Raw genomic sequence first — 16,010 nt, forward strand, 5'->3', positions numbered from 1 at the left:
CAAGTTCCTCCTTATTAAGCGTGCTGTTCCCCAACCTTGAGGCCGCAAATCTCACGATTTTTGCCGTTTCCATGAACTAACCACACTATGGTTAACTTAATATTTTTCTGTAAATCTACTCACTTTTAATAATTTAAATATACATTTAACGAGCATTTATATCCCTACCTCAGTGAGAAATCAATATTATTTTCCTAAAAATAAATACAAGGAAAGCGAAACAGTGTCATAAAGTTCCAGCTAGATACTGTTGCCCAAGCTCTGTTATAAAGGGAGATTGGCACGTGTTACAGAACTTTTAGAATGATATTAGAAGCAACCCGAGGCTTTCCTCGATTTAATCAGGAGGAATGAAAGGTAAGTGAAAATAGAATAACTACCTTACTACGTGGTTCAATTACTCAATGCCTTTGTGCAAAACGGTGTAAATGTGCTATGGTTCTACCAGTGATCCCTGCCAAACTTTGGAGAATGCTTTGGGCCCTGCTCCCAAACCCATTAGCTGAATAACCTTGGGAAAGTTCCTCAACCTCTCTGAACCTCGGAGTCCTCACTTACAAAAGGGGATCTACTGACAGAACCTACTCTTAGGCTCCTCTGAGAGGTAATAATGGTGATAAAGATGAGGATGATAGTGGTGCTATTAGGAAGGCTTTGGTCAAAGTCTTTAAGCTGAACCTTCAGGTATTAAGTGTACTGTGGGGAACTGAATGAAGAGTCTGGGTCTTTACTTGAGTTAAGAGGGGGAGAGAGACAGCAGAAGGCTGCATAGTCAACAGAAGTTAGTGTCCACCAGGGTGGATTTGTGGAAAACGGAATCATTCCCTGGAAGGAAGTAAAACTGAATAAAGATATTGGACTTCCACGGTCATGCAGGATGCATGCTCAGATAGGACTGGTTGAGCATTAAAGTGAAAGGTGACCTGTAAATGACAGACCTGGTGTGCAATAAACAACCTACCTCATCCAGCAGTCCTGCCATGAAGCAATAGAGAGATCCATAAACTTCCACCATCCCCACAAAGAGATGCCCTCACACAACTTTCAGAAATTGTGCTCACAAGAGATAAATGACAACTCTTTTTGTTATTTCTGGCAGCCATCTTACCAGACTGTGCCTAAAGAATTTTGTGGAATATACTTTGCTTCATGGGCAGATAACCAAAGTTATTTTAAAAAATCGTTTCAATCTTATTCGTGGGGAATTTTTTTTATTGGAAAAGTTTTTCAGAAAACTTTAAAAAGTGTAATTGAGTGATCTGAACCTGTCATTCTAGTCCTATAAACTCTAACCGAGGTATCTGGATGGTTATATGTGGTATTGTGGGCCTGAGGAAATGAGTACTATAATTACTGTTTTCCATTTTATATGCAAGGAAAATGAGACTAGAATATCAGATGCCTGCCAGAACACTCAGAGCAGACCTATTCTCCATGCCTTCATTCTTTCCAGTATTTCAACAAATGTTCCGAACATGCTAAACCGTAGCTAAGCTCTGGGTCTGGGCGGGTGCGGGGTAGCTAGATGTACATTTAAAAAAATAAGATGAAGCTTTGCAAAACAATGTGGTCAATATGGTAGCAGTGTTCACAGTTGCATGGAGTGGGTAGGGAGGGGAGGACTTTAGCTTTACCTGTATTGTTTGAGAGAATAATAATAATAATAAATTTCTATATTCTTTAGGTTTTTTTTTATTCTTTAGGTTTTTAAAATTTTAAATAAATGATTGTTACAGGCTGAATTGTATCTCCCACAAATTCATATGTTGAAGTCCTAACCCCCAGTATCTCAGAGAGTCACTATATTTGGAAACAGAGTCTTGAAAGAGGTAATTAAGTTAAAATGAGGTCATGAGGGTGGGCCTTAATCCAACATGACTGGTATTATAGGAAGAGGAAACTGAGGACACAGACAGACACTGAGAGAAGACCATGTGAAGACATACATCTACAAGCCAAGGAGAGAGTCCTCAGAAGAAATCAACCCTTGATTTCAAACTTCTAGCCTCTAGAATTTTGAGAAAATTAATTTCTGTTGTTTAAGCTACCAAGTCTGTGATATTTGTTATGAAAGATGTTAAAGAAAAAAAAATTCAATGATACTTGTTGAAGATAGAAAGGCAGACTTTATTCAGCACCATACTGATAGGTATAGGGGCTACAAAGGGATTTTACAATGTGGGAGAGAGATGGGGCTGAACTCCCACTACAGCATGGGCAAGTGGGAATTCGTAGCCAGGGAGCAGGGTGGGGTCAGTGGATGGAAAATTACTGGGAGGAAACTTCAGGGCTAAGAAGAATTCTCGATAAATCAACCTAATAGGATTTTTGCTGAAGGCAGGTCAGGATAATCAGACATAATTTGAGAGATGGTAGTATCGGATAAGGAACCTGATCAGATATCAAGGGTCAGGGGTTTGGGTTAAACTGACTTAGCAGGGTTCTTGCTAAAACCTTACAAGGAAGTGCAGAGATGTGCCTACGAGAAGGTTCATCAGGCTGACTACAGTGTGCTCAAGCAAAGAATCTCTGACACAGCCCTGCTAAACTAATACAACAACCAAGGTGATGTTTCTGACTTCTGGGAGCTCTTAACGTAGTGGGAGAAGCAGTTAGTAGTACAACCTCACTATGATACCAGGAAAAGTGGGAGAAGCGCTGCAAAATGCAGAAGCAAGATACTATGGAACTGGGGGTGGGAGACACTGTTATGCCTGGCAGCTTTCATGGAGGAAGTGGCCTTTGAGCTGGGCCTTGAATGATAAGTAGCAGAGAAAATGGGGGGGGGAAATGGGGGGTAGTGGGTGCGTGGGGGGTGGGGAGGGGAGGAGACGGGGACTGTTCCTGGAGGAAACACAGAAGCTGGCAGTGAAGGTCTGTTTTGGGTCAGACCAGGGAGCTACACTTGAGCACAGCCTTCACCAGGGGATGCGGGGGAGATGTACCTAGAAGTGTACGTTGAAGTATCCACTTGTCAGCTATTGCTGACAGCTATTGGCCATCATGGAAAGAGTTAACATCATCGTATTTGCTTAGTAGAAAGACCACCCTGAAGTCCATGAGGCCAGGATTAAAGAGTGATGGCCCAAGGGACTTTCATGTCCACAGAAATATTTTGACTCATCTAGCTTTTTTTTTTTTTTTTTTTTTGCGGTACGCGGGCCTCTCCCGTTGCGGAGCACAGGCTCTGGACGTGCAGGCTCAGCAGCCATGGCTCACGGGCCCAGCTGCTCCGTGGCATGTGGGAATCTTCCCGGACCAGGGCACGAACCCGTGTCCCCTGCATCGGCAGGCAGACTCTCAACCACTGTGCCACCAGGGAAGCCATCATCTAGCTACTTTAAAAAATTAACTGTCCTATCGGTTCATAAATTATAATTTAGATACATAATTTATTTAATTAAAAATTTACTGATATAATTTGAATCTAGGTAAGATTGTTTATAATATATTATTTACATTAATTTTACATAAATTAATAAAATAAAACCAATATATTATAATTATGTTGATGTACTTTATATATAAATAAAATTTTTTTTTCCTTGATCACTTTTTTTTTCTTTCTTTATAACATCTTTATTGGAGTATAATTGCTTTACAATGGTGTGTTAGTTTCTGCTCTATAACAAAGTGAATCGGCTATACATATACATATATCCCCATATCTCCTCCTTCTTGCACCTCCCTCCCACTCTCCCTATCCCACCCCTCTAGGTGGTCACAAAACACCAAGCTGATCTCCCTGTGCTATGCCGCTGCTTCCCACTAGCTATCTATTTTACATTTGGTAGTGTATATACGTCCATGTCACTCTCTCACTTCGTCCCAGCTTCCCCTTCCCCTTCCCTGTGTCTTCATGTCCATTCTCTACGTCTGCATCTTTATTCCTGTCCTGCCCCTATGTTCTTCATAACCTTTTTTTTTTTTTTTTTTTAGATTCCATATATATGTGTTAGCATACAGTATTTGTTTTTCTTTCTGATTTACTTCACTCTGTATGACAGACTGTAGGTCAATCCACCTCACTACAAATAACTCAATTTCGTTTCTTTTTATGGCTGAGTAATATTTCATTGTATATATGTGCCACATCTTCTTTATCCATTCATGTACACTTAGGTTGCTTCCATGTGCTGCCTATTGTAAACAGAGCTGCAATGAACATTGTGGTACATGACTCTCTTTGAATTATGGTTTTCTCAGGGTATATGCCCAGTAGTGGGATTGCTGGGTCGTATGGTAGTTCTATTATTCGTTTTTTAAGGAACCTCCATATTGTTCTCCATAGTGGTTCTATCAATTTACATTCCCACCAACAGTGCAAGAGGGTTCCCTTTTCTCCACACCCTCTCCAGCATTTATTGTTTGTAGATTTTTTGATGATGGCCATTCTGACTGGCGTAAGGTGATACCTCATTATAGCTTTGATTTGCATTTCTCTAATGATTAGTGATGTTGAGCATCCTTTCATGTGTTTGTTGGCAATCTGTATATCTTCTTTGTAGAAATGTCTCTTTAGGTCTTTTGCCCATTTTTGGATTGGGTTTTTTATTTTTTTGATATTGAGCTGCATGAGCTGCTTGTAAATTTTGGAGGTTAATCCTTTATCAATTACTTCCTTTGCAAATATTTTCTCCCATTCTGAGGGTTGTCTTTTGTCTTGTTTATGTTTTCCTTTGCTGTGCAAAAGCTTTTAAGTTTCATTAGGTCCCATTTGTTTATTTTTATTGCCATTTCTCTAGGAGGTGGGTCAAAAAGGATCTTCCTGTGATTTATGTCATAGAGTGTTCTGCCTATGTTTTCCTCTAAGAGTTTTATAGTGTCTGGCCTTACATTTAGGTCTTTAATCCATTTTGAGTTTATTTTTGTGTATGGTGTTAGGGAGTGTTCTAATTTCATTCTTTTACATGTAGCTGTCCAGTTTTCCCAGCACCACTTATTGAATAGGCTGTCTTTTCTCCATTGTATATTCTTGCCTCCTTTATCAAGGATAAGGTGACCAAATTGCGTGGGTTTATCTCTGGGCTTTCTATCCTGTTCCATTGATCTATATTTCTGTTTTTGTGCCAGTACCATACTGTATTGATTACTGTAGCTTTGTAGTATAGTCTGAAGTCCGGGAGCCTGATTCCTCCAGCTCCGTTTTTCTTTCTCAAGATTGCTTTGGCTATTCAGTGTCTTTTGTGTTTCCATACAAATCGTGAAATTTTTTGTTCTAGTTCTGTGAAAAATGCCATTGGTAGTTGGATAGGGACTGCACTGAATCTGTAATATGTCAGAAGAGCTCATAAAATCTCAAATTTTTTGAAAAATCTTTTAACAAGTGTTGTGGGTTGAATTGCATCCCCCTGCAAGATATGTTGAAGTCCTAACCCTTGGTGCCTGTAACTTCTACTTACTTGGAAATAGGGTCTTTGTGGATGCAATTAAGATGTAAATTAAGATGAGGTCTTAGTGGAATAGGATGGGCCCTTAGTCAAATACGACTGGTGTCCTTCTACAAGAAGGGATGCAGATACACAAGAGGGAGAATGCCATGTGGCTGGTAATGGAGGCAGAGATTGGGGTGATGCAGCTGTCAGCCAAAGGAACAACAAGGATTGACTGCCAGAAGCCAGAGAGGCAGGGAAGGATTTGACCCAACCTCAGCCCCTTGATCTCAGATTTCTAACTTCCAACACTGTGGGAGAATACTATGGTTTTAATTACCAGCAGGTGGTACTTTGTTACAGCAGCTGTAGGAAACTAATACAAGGAACCTATATATCCTCCCAGCAACATTTGGCTGGAGGTAAGGAAGGGAGCCCCCTAGAGGTGAGCTACCAGCCAGGTGGCATCACTCATTCCTCCCAAGGTGCAGGCTCTGTAGCAATAGTCCAGGGGAGAAAAGAAGTCTCAACTAAGGCAGTAACAAGGGTGTGTGTGTGTGTGTGTGTGTGTGTGTGTGTGTGTAAAGCTTTGTTCTTAGAAACAATCATTCTTTACTTCACGGACAGGGATAAAGTAATACTTATTATAAACTGTATTTTATATCACTACCATGAGCCAGGTCCTATGTTGAGAGTTATTTTGTGTTGTTCCATTTAATCCTCCTTACAACGCTATGTAAAATCCCCACTCTATAGATGAGAACACTGAGGCTCGGAAAGGTTACATGACCTAGACCTAGATTATAAATAAGATACAATATCTACTAGGTGCCTAGCACCTAACTGAGCACTTTATGTCTGAGCTCATTAAATTCTCACAACACCCTATGAAGTAGGTACCATTATTATCCCTGAGTATATTGCCCCTCCCCCACTGAGACGAGGAAAACGAGGCACAAGAGGTCAAGCAACTTGATCAAGTTAGACACCAGCAAAGCTAGATGATGAATACAAGAGTTTGTGCTTTTGTCTGGATCCAAAGTCCTTGCTGGCTTATCTTTTCATTCATTTGTTCATTGAATGCTCTTATGTCTTATGCGTTTTTAAAAATATTTATTTATTTATTTGGCTGCACTGGGTCTTAGCTGAGGCGTGCGGGATCTTTCATTGTGGCGCGCAGGATCTTTCATTGTGGCACAAGGGCTCTTCATTGCAGCACTCAGGCTTCTCTCTAGTTGTGGCGCTCAGGATCTAGAGTGCGCGGGCTCAGTAGTTGTAGTACACGGGCTTCAGAGCACAAGGGCTTCAGTAGTTGTGCTGCACAGGCTTAGTTACCCTGTGGCATGTGGGATCTTAGTTCCCCTACCAGGGATCAAACCTGCGTCCCCCGCGTTGGAAGGCAGACTCTTAACCACTGGACTACCAGGAAAGTCCCTGTCTTATGTATTTTTGAAGGAGGCAGCTGGGCTTTGGTGTAGCCTGGGCCTCAGTGTCCCCATCCGTGAAACGTGGTGGGTCTGCTGGCCAATCTTGAAGGTCCCTTCTTGCTCTACAAATCAGTGATTCCCCTGGCCTTGGGAATTTAGCAATTATTAATAATACAACAGTTCAGAATATTAACTCACTTGCCAATGTCTCATCAAATGACAGAGTCAGGATTTTAATTCAGGTCCACCTGACTCCAAAAGCTTCTCCACTTCCTCCTGGGCCAGGAAAAGAGAAGAATCAAAAAAAGAGACTGAGGAAGTACTGCCGAACCAGATTTGTGTGAGCTACACAAGTGGGACCAAAGGCTAGGAGTTCCAGCCATGGAGCTGGCCTGGCATGGGCCTGTGACACCCTCTTGTGGACCGCATCCGAAATGCTCTGCTTTGCCAGCTTTTTCATTTTGAAAGCAGGATGTGGTTTTCCCATTAGTTTTTGAAAACCAGTGACCCCAGCTACTGTCCTAAAATGGAGACTGCTTGAAGGCATGGGTCACTTAGAGAAGCCCAGCTGCCCTGTGTTCATTTACTGATGAAACAAGTTACTTTTTGTTTCTGTATTCACGTCTTATACATGCTTGTACCAGGTATAAAGCAGTGAACCCCGCAAAAATGGCCCCTTTCCTCCTTTGTGCTCAGAGTGGGGGAGGTCAGACATTAAACCTGTAAAACCCAGAATAAATATATAGGCAGGAAAGAATTCTTCTTCCTTCATGCTCCCTTTCCTCCTTAGCTTTCTCTCCAGAATCTGGAGGGGAAAAGGATCTTTGGCAAGACCAAAGAAGAGAGAGAAAGACTTTTTTTAAAAGAATAATGATTCATTAAAATGTCTATCTGCTCTCGAAACTTTCATTTGTTTCACAGATACTGTGCTCTGGGAATTCTAAAATAACTAAATCCTCATCCACACTGAGGCATCACTGGGAAGGGAATACCCCCCCTACCCCCAGTGAAGCCCAGGAGCAGTACCCAGAACCAACCTTGAAGGCTGCAGGGCCCTCTTCCAGGAGGGAGCTGACACCTGGCGGGGAGAGCAGCGGGGTGTAAATAAGGGGTGGTGTTGGGGGTTTTGGTGGAGAAGGATTTTATATGAATGTCTAACCTTCACAACAATCCAATAAAGTCAGGGCCACCATACCTATTTTACAGATGAGGAAACTGAGGTTCAGAGAGCTTAATAAGCTTGCCCAAATCTCAGCACTAATGGCTGTAGTGTTGGAATCTAAGTTTTAGAAAAGCAATAGATTAGGAATCCAAAGTCTGATTTCTAGTCCCAGCTCTGAACACACTTGCTGAGTTGGGCAAGTCAGCTAACATCTTGGATCTCTATTTTCTCTTCTGCATAATAGGGGCTTGGTTAGAAAGGCATCCATTTTTCTGCCTAAGCAGAAAAATAGGAAGGGGGCACTGAGGAGCTCCAGTGGTCAGAAGGAGACAGGAGCCCAAGTCCAAGCAAAAACATCAGTTACTGATGAGTGAATCACTGATGTGTGAATGCCAGGTTACCTGTGATGTGTGATCGCCTGGCAGCCTCTCCTGAGTGGATCCCACAGCTTTCTCAGTAAGAGAACACTAACTATCAGAAACCTCAGAGATTCCCTTATCCAGCTGATTTTTAAAAAGCTTTATTATCTCTCCTGTTAGACTCATACTAGTAATAAAACCCTCTCATGGGAGTGCAGGACAAATCACATTCATATCTGTGGTCTCACTTGAATTCTTATCCCTTTTCTGTGAGGTTGACAGGACAAGTATTGCTATCTCCATTTCAGAGAGGATAAAACTGAGGCTCAGAGAAGGCCCAGAGTCAGCTAATAAACAGCTGTCAGTGGCTGTCCGTCCCTCTGACACTTGAGTATGTTTGGATGGGGAGGTAGTCCACTGTGGAAGAGTGGATTACTCTTCCCCTATATAACCTCCCTGGAGCAGAAATTATGTGCCCCAACTCTGTCATCGTGAAGCCATAAGACTTGCTCTGGCCAATGAACTGTGAGAAGAAGTGATGTATGTCACTTTGGAACAGAAGGCTGAAGACCCAGCATGCTGTTCACCATGCGTCTTTTCCTTCTGCCATGGAATCTGGCAATGTTCCAGAGAGAGAGAGGAGCTCCCTCAGCTTGGGCCCTGGAGTAGAGATAACATGGAACAGGGAAGTAGTTGACCCATCATGGACATAAGGGTGAGCAAAAAATAAACCTTTGGGGGTGTACACCACTGAGATTTGGGGGTTATTTGTTACAGAGCAAAACCTAGCTAATATATCTATAAAGACAGTATCCTCTCCTGGGAATAGTGATGTCAGACCCTGGATAAGTATCAGCTGGTCTATGATTTTTTTTTTTTTTTTTTTTTTTTTTTGTGTGTGTGTGTGTGTGTGTGTGTGTGTGTGTGTGTGTCTGGGGTGGCAAAGTGGGTACAGGGAAGGGAAGGCTTAGCGGAGTTTGCCCTGTATCCTATTCCAGTCTTTCAAACCAGCTACGCATACAGGGGCCTGCTTCCCATCCTTCTCCTCTCCTCTCTCTCTCCCTATTTTTATTATTTGGCACAGAACTTCGGATCTCTGTTGAATTCCATGACAGTAGATAAAGGTTTTTATTCTTTCCCAAATTATATGGAGAAACTGCTTCAGGAGCTATTGATTGGCTCTCAGAAATAATAATTGTAGCTACTGTTTCCTGAGGATTTGCTGACTATCAGGCACTCATTAAGAGCTTTTCATGCTTTACCTCATTTTCTCTTCACAACTACCTGAGGAATTAGATCCTACTATTTCCTCATGTTAGAGGCAAGAAAATGAAGCCTTAGAGACGTTAGGAAACTTTTTTTTTTTTTTTTGGCTGCGTTGGGTCTTCATTACTACGCGAGGGCTCTTCTCTAGTTCTGGCAAGTGGGGATTACTCTTCGTTGCAGTGCACGGGCTTCTCATTGCGGTGGCTTCTCTTGCTGCGGAGCACGGGCTCGAGGAACGTGGACTTCAGTAGTTATGGCACGCGGGCTCTAGAGCGCAGGCTCAGTAGTTGTGGCACAAAGTTGTTCCAGTCTTTGTGGCTTCAGAGTGTAAACCCAGCTTCCCCAGGCCTTTGAGCTCTAATGCTTGCCCCCTCCTAAGTAAAGGAGGGTGGTGTGGCAGAAATGGCCAGCTGCTTCTCAATTGGGGGGAGGGATTTAGGGTTCTGGCAGAGGCCTAATTGTGCATCCGATTCACACAAATGAGGAAATCAGTGAATGAGGGAAGGATAGAAGGATTGGGCATCTGTTGAATGCTTAGAATATTCCAGATACCGTGAATGATCCTTTCTGTTACACTTTCCTAGTTGATTTAAACCACCATTCTATGGGGGAAGATCTATTATCCCATTATGTCACTGAGGCTCAGAGAAGTTAACCGCTTTGACTACAGTCATTTAGCTTATAAAAACTTATGCTAGAAATGGAGCTAGGGTCAGTGTGACTGTGAAAACCATATTCTTTCCTCCATAGCAAACCATTCACTCACTGTGCCCTTCCACCAAATGTAATACAACATAATAAAATCTTGTCCTCTTGTGTTTCTGCACATCTTGTGAGCAGAGGCACTGACTATCATTTGTCTCAGACCATCTTCACAAGGATGTTTGTAGAGCAAACGGCCTTCGAAGATAGAGTATTTCCCTCCAGAGCAAAGGACAGAAATGCTTGCTCCCCACTATAAAAGATTTGGTTTCCCTAAGCTCAGGGTTCCTGACATCCAGGAACTGATGTAAACATGCCAATGCTCATGCTGCATGTGGTGCTGTGGATAATAAAGTTCTTTGTCTCTGACCTGGAAGTCTCATGTCCTCCGCTCACATCCATGAAACCACGTTACGCTAAGTTGTTGGCTTACAACTAGGGTGAGATCTTAGTTCCTGACAGCACCTGCCATATTTGTGCCATGGAAAGAGTTACCATGTTTAATCCAGTTGGGTCACATCACCCATGCTCTTCACTTACTTATTTCAACTAAATGTATAAGGTCAACAAAGCAATAAAGAAAATTTAAATACCACTCTGCCTTCCCTTTTTCTAAGTAAGTGCATGCCATGGAGGAAGCATGTGATGCAAGAGTTAAATCTGCTATTTTCTTAGTAGATCTTAGTTTTCATGTGGCTTTCATGGCATGATCATTTTGCCATACTGAGCGTGATTCAAAGATGCACATTTTTTCACGTAGCATGGCCTCTAAATCTAAACTGCCCACTTTGGACGGTCAGCCAAAGAGAAGGCTATCAGATCAAATGCTGCAGGAAAATTCAGAGATGATAAATCAGTCTCCAGTTCGAAGCTCTCCTAAGAAATTTTCAAGTACATCTTTGTTTGTTTGTTTGTTTTGGCTGCACCATGTGGCTTGTGGGATCTTAGTTCCCCAACCAGGGATAGAATCCAGGCCCTTAGCAATGAAATCACAGAGTCCTAACCACTGGACCGCCAGGGAATTCCCTCAAGTACATCTTTCACCTCATGTGATTTTTGTTGTTCTTATGGACCAACTTTAGAATGTTCCACCCTCATAAGCTATGACTCCAGACGATTATATAAGGTGGAGGGGGGATATGTTAATGGTCACAAAATTTCTTTTACAATTGAATACAGCATGTACTTATCCTTACATTTATATATCACTTTCTTCTTTAGTACCATAAATGTGAATCTAATCCTTTTTCATATCCAGAGACTACGGACTTAATTTTGACTTCTTAGTCTGCTAAATTTTGAAGTACAGTATATCAATTGCCATTTCTTTTTTGATTAAACTAGTATTATTTATTTATTTATGTTTATTTTTTTTTCTTATTAGTCATCAATTTTATACACATCAGTGTATATATGTCAATCCCAATCTCCCAATTCATTACACCACCACCCTCAACCCCCGCCGCTTTCCCCCCTTGGTGTCCATATGTTTTTTTGTTTGTTTGTTTTGTTTTTTTTGGTGGTACATGGGCCTCTCACTGTTGTGGCCTCTCCCGTTGCGGAGCACAGGCTCCGGACACACAGGCTCAGTGGCCATGGCTCACAGGCCCAGCCGCTCCACGGCATGTGGGATCTTCCCGGACCGGGGCACTAACCCGTGTCCCCTGCATCAGCAGGCGGATTCTCAACCACTGCACCACCAGAGAAGCCCCTGTCCATATGTTTTTTCTCTACTTCTGTGTCTCAATTTTTGCTCGGCTGAACCAATCTCTAAACTAGTATTTTTTATTACTGTTTGTTTTTCCTCAATTGAATTATGTATCACTGGAAGTTAATCAACTACATTTGAACATATATTAGTTTTTTAAATTAGGTAGTAGTGCATGGTAATAAATACCAGAGTACAAATTGTATTAGTTCTGCTATATCTTCAGTATTACCTCAGGGATTGGGACATCAATATTTTAGTATCTGGTTCTGGATTGATGGCAACTCGAAAACCACTACATAAAAAAAGGGTGAGCATAGAGAGAGATAGAGGAAAAAGAACGTACAGCCCAAGATAAGTCTATGAACCAAAACTCTAAAACATATGAGGAAACTTAACAAATTTAAGCATATAAAACCAGAAGGAGGGCCTCCCTGGTGGCGCAGTGGTTGAGAGTCTGCCTGCCGATGCAGGGGACACGGGTTCGTGCACTGGTCCGGGAGGATCCCGCGTGCCACGGAGCGGCTGGGCCCGTGAGCCGTGGCCACTGGGCCTGCGCATCCGGAGCCTGTGCTCTGCAACGGGAGAGGCCACAGCACTGAGAGGCCCGCGTACCACACGCACACACACAAAAAAACCAATAAGGAGATGAATCATTTTGGTTTAAATAAACACAATAGAGAGACCTGAAAATGAATTTAAATGTTTGGGCTCTGGAAAAAGATAAAGACTAGAATAACATCTATTTTTACAAAAGAAATGATAAAAATATAAACAGGTGTAAATGAAACAAGAAAAAGTAGAGGCCTTCCCTGGTGGCGCAGTGGTTGAGAGTCCGCCTGCCGATGCAGGGGACACGGGTTCGTGCCCCGGTCCGGGAAGATCCCACATTCCGCGGAGCGGCTGGGCCCGTGAGCCATGGCCGCTGAGCCAGCGCGTACGCAGCCTGTGCTCCGCAAAGGGGGAGGCCACAACAGTGAGAGGCCCGCGTATGGCAAAAAAAAAAAAAAAAAGAAAGAAAAAGAAGTAGATGTGAGAAAGAATCAGTACTGGAGTCATTGATCTCATGAATCTCCTCTAGGAATGGGTGACCTCTCATACATTTGCTGTACCTTCCAGCTGAGTGCCAGCTTGTGTTATTCAATCTAGGACTGCAAAGTTAAGCTGTGTGTGAGCATGATGGGGGCAGTTTCAGTCCCCTTCCATCTAAAGCCCTCCACCATGCCATCCAAAGTCCCCTTCCATGTGGTCTTTCTCCATTTGTGGTTTTCCTTTGCTGAAGAAGCAATGGGCAGAGCAGATTAGTCAGTAAGAGGTATCCGGGGGTTGCCAATGTCCTCTTCCTGCAGGCCTGCCCAGTCTTCACTAGTGATTCTCTGGGAGCCCTTCTCCCTTGCCTCTAAAAGGGACTACAACCCCCCATGGAGGGAGAGGAAGGGATGGGTCTCTTCTCAGAAAACTGCATTTGCCCTCAAGGCTGGCTTCCCTCCCTTCTCTCCATTCTTTCTTTCCACAGATTAGTTGTGATGGTTTGTCTGTGGGAGAAGGGTGGGAATGTGGAATAGGTGGAGTAGTGGAGTAGGAATTGATGGCAGGGCTGGTAGAAGAACAATAATGGCTCTTCAAATGCCCTGCTGGAAGACAGCTGGTTCCAACCACCGGCAGTTCTTTAAATATAGAATGTGGGCTCCTTATGGACTTTTTGGTTCAGATTTGGGTTTCAGCAGCAGTTTCAGGACAATAGGAAAAAGCTCTCTTAATGTCCAATTACATAAGAATATATGTCTATTATCCTCTCCTTTTATAATTTAATAAATGTTGGCATACTATTTACTTTTCCATATCTTGTTTTTTTCACTTGAAGTATTTCCTAGAGATTGTTCCATATTAGGATATGTACATGTGCCTCATTCTTTTTTATTGCTTCATATATTCCACAATATGTATGTACTAAAATTTATTACAACAGCTCTCTAGTGAGTTAGTCTCTAGTCTTTTGCTATTACAAACAGTGCTACAATGAATATTGTGCATATACTCTTTTCATATAAACAGCTTTAAAAAAAAAAACTTAACTAGAAACCCTGACAGATGTTTGTCATCCAAAGGACAGTCCATTTTAATTATGCTGCAATTAGTGTCACACAACCTCTTCCTACTTTGAAAATTCTGTGAATTACAAGAATTGACAATTTCTACTCTTTAATTGCACTGCTTAGCATGTGATAGGCATTCTGCATTCACAACGTTTCTCTTCAATGCAGCTTCAAAGTGTAATGACTTTGACACAGATTTAAGCCAATTTAGAGAACAATTAAGCTGCTAAATACAAATAAAGAGTGAACTACAAAGTAATGCTTAGGATGGGAGATCTGAAGTCATATGTGCTTGAATTCAAATCCCAGTACCAGTTTTTCTATATGACTTTAGACCTGTATGACACTCAGTTTTCTCATTCATAAAATAGGGTGAATAGAGTAGTGACTTCATGGGGATGTTGTAGGGATTAAATAAGAAAATATGCATGATTCTTAGGACATTTCCTGGAACACAGTAAGTGTTCAGTAAGCATTAGCTATACATAAAGGTTTCAGTTCAGGTGACAATTGTATATATACAAACTTTCTAGCCAGACGTAAGTTCATAGCTGGACAAGTAGTGTCAGTTGGTTCATAGCTTTCTCCTTTATTTGGTACAGGCAAATTTCCTGATTTCAGAGATGTTAAATTGTGACAACAAACAAACTATACTTATTGGAGTTAAAGAATATAGAAATAGAAGCACAGACCTATAGGGCTGGAATGGATTACCTTATATTAGATTACCTTATAGATTACTATTACTTTATATTAGATTATCATGTAATAACCATCCCATGTATTAAATTCTCATATGCCAAGCATTTTGCATATATTATCTCATTTAATTTTCACAAGGACTCATGTGAGATAGATATTATTATTCTTATTCTGAAGAGACTGAAGATCTGACAAATCAAGTGACATGCCCAAAGATATCATTAGTAAGTTGTAGAGCAGGGATTCATTCTCAGATCTTTCTGAAAAAAAGATATTTGTAAATTCTCATACATTTTCCCAATGAAATCTCACTTGCGCATGGCAGAACCAGCTTATGAAAGGTCTTTAATGTCAAAAGCAGGCTTGAACTTCATTTTGGTGGATTGAGGCAGGGCTGTCTTATCCATTAGGTACAGCAGGCACAGTGCCTAGGGTCCACAATACTTTTAGGGGTCTATAAAAATGTTTTAAGTTCAAAATCAGAAGAGAAAAATGGACTTTTAGGTTGAAGAAAATGACTTGTTATATAACATTAATATATTTATCTGTATATTAATGCATTTGTAAAATATGAAATATATATTAAATAAATATTATCTACTACATAAATATATATATTATATATCCACAAGCCCAAAGCAAAAGTGCCCGGGGCCCATGAAAGTCAGAATGCGGCCTTGTACCGGGGTGTGCTAAACTTTCTGGGGAGGTGATATAGCAGACTAAGTTGGAAGAGGGTGGTAGGTGGTGGCCAAATTCTGAAAAATGTCACAATTTCTCTCCTCTCATCAAAGTCACCCCCCAAAGGGAGGTTGTTAAGTGACAGAGGTGAAACATAGGGCAGAAAGTGCCACTTCTTAGCTGCATGATTTTGGACAAGTGACTTGATCAATCTGAGCCTCAGTTTCACCATCAATAAAATGGAGATATGTACCTCCTGAGGTTGTTGGACAGGGACCTAGGTGCCGTGTTCACCGTTAGGTACGAATCGCTTAATACATACATGTTGAATGAATTCAGTAAATGTGTGCTTAGCACAGTGGTCGGTGTAAGGTAAGCCTTCAGTAAGTGGTAGCTGCTAGCATTAAAAATAGTAAAAAGTCCCCATAGTTACAACCCTAGCGCCGCAGGACCCAGACGTACCTCAGGAGGTTCTACGAAAACCTGCGCAGTAACTTCCCACAGGAGGCGAGGACGCGCGACTGCGCTTGCGCAT

General features: G+C 41.8%; 1 long non-coding RNA gene across 1 annotated transcript in view; it reads right to left on the reverse strand.

Moving 5' to 3' along the window:
* LOC136794724 (uncharacterized) overlaps positions 1-16,010 on the reverse strand; it is a 55,564-nt gene extending 39,554 nt beyond the window's left edge. The window contains exon 1 of the long non-coding RNA XR_010841871.1: positions 15,938-16,010. This is a non-coding gene — a long non-coding RNA (uncharacterized lncRNA). The remainder of the gene's footprint in view (positions 1-15,937) is intronic.

The sequence above is a fragment of the Kogia breviceps genome, chromosome 8, assembly GCF_026419965.1.
Source record: "Kogia breviceps isolate mKogBre1 chromosome 8, mKogBre1 haplotype 1, whole genome shotgun sequence".
Lineage (NCBI taxonomy): Eukaryota > Metazoa > Chordata > Mammalia > Artiodactyla > Physeteridae > Kogia > Kogia breviceps.